A 1,340-nucleotide genomic window follows, 5' to 3' on the forward strand; every position below is an offset into this window, starting at 1 on the left:
CTGATAATATCTTCTGTTTCTTCCCTGTATTCTTCTAGTAGTTACTTTCTCACTTACCTCAGTAACAACCAAATACAATGACAGATACCAGGTTTTACTAATATAAAAAGACCCATATCTGAAAATGATCTCTCTTGAGTTCCCTTTCTTCATGATAGTACAAAAGTTAATAAAACATATATTCTCTTCTACTGAAATAACCTAATAGATTTCCTTTAAAAGTAAACTGATAAATGAATCTGCCAGTACATGCAGATAAAAGGCAATGACTGAAGTCCCACTAGGCATGGGTCATAGACAGATTCTATCAATGAGTTAGAGGCCAGAGGGCAAGTGTCAAGGCAAGGAGACGTAGTGAATCCTTTAGTTGAGAGACATTAGGGAGATGAAGATTCCTTCAGTTTGGAGAGAGGCACAGGCAGTTTTTCAGGACCTTGGAGAGCTCCTAGTGAGCACCATGACTCTGAGAATGCTTATTCTGAGACTCAATCATGTACTTTGCCCTTTCTTCTGAACTCTCTAGCTTATAATAGGGGTCTTGTCCTTTCTGTGAAAGTCTTCATCTCTCAGGAATAAGAGATTCATTCTTATTCTTTCTCAGTAAAAGGCCTGTGTCCAGTAGGTAAGTTGGAGCGGCCTCATCTAGCCTTACTGAAAACCACAGATGCTCACACCATGGAAAATCAAAAGTGCATTCTCAAGGGCCCTCATCCTCTGTTCATGTTTTGGAAACTGTCTTCTGGGTTAGAGGCTGGTGCTTAAGTGGTCCTGGGCTCTAAACATTTCACCCAACCAAAACCATATTACTATATGAACCACATCCCTATAATCTGAACAGGATGATCATCAAAAATATGGACCCTTTTCTTCCTGAAGGTGTGTTCTCAAACATCTTAATAAATATTCTATGAAAAAGGATTCTACAGAAAAATTAAGTAGACTTGAATTAAAATACTAAGTACTTAAGGTACTTTCATATATTTTTTCTCTCTTTATAAAATACAATGTGATGAACATCTTCAGGCATATAAGTTCTTTTCCTCTCTTGAGACTATTTTTTCCTTTGGAGATATGTTCCCCAAAGTAGAATTCCTAAGTTAAAGGATTTTAACAATGCTACCAATTGACAGGTATGGCCAAATTCAAATGTGTAATTGTGTAATTTTACTTTTGTCAGCAGTGTATTAAAGTATCAGTTTCACTAGTATCTGATTAGTAATTTTATTTGTATTCTTTGATGTCTGTACCTAGAACTACTTTATCAGAGTGCCTAGAACTTTATGTGTCTGGCCCATAGCAGATGCTCAATAAATATTTAAGACTTAAGTGAAAGGTTAACA

This window comes from Panthera tigris, chromosome X, assembly GCF_018350195.1.
Source record: "Panthera tigris isolate Pti1 chromosome X, P.tigris_Pti1_mat1.1, whole genome shotgun sequence".
NCBI classification, from domain to species: Eukaryota; Metazoa; Chordata; class Mammalia; order Carnivora; family Felidae; genus Panthera; species Panthera tigris.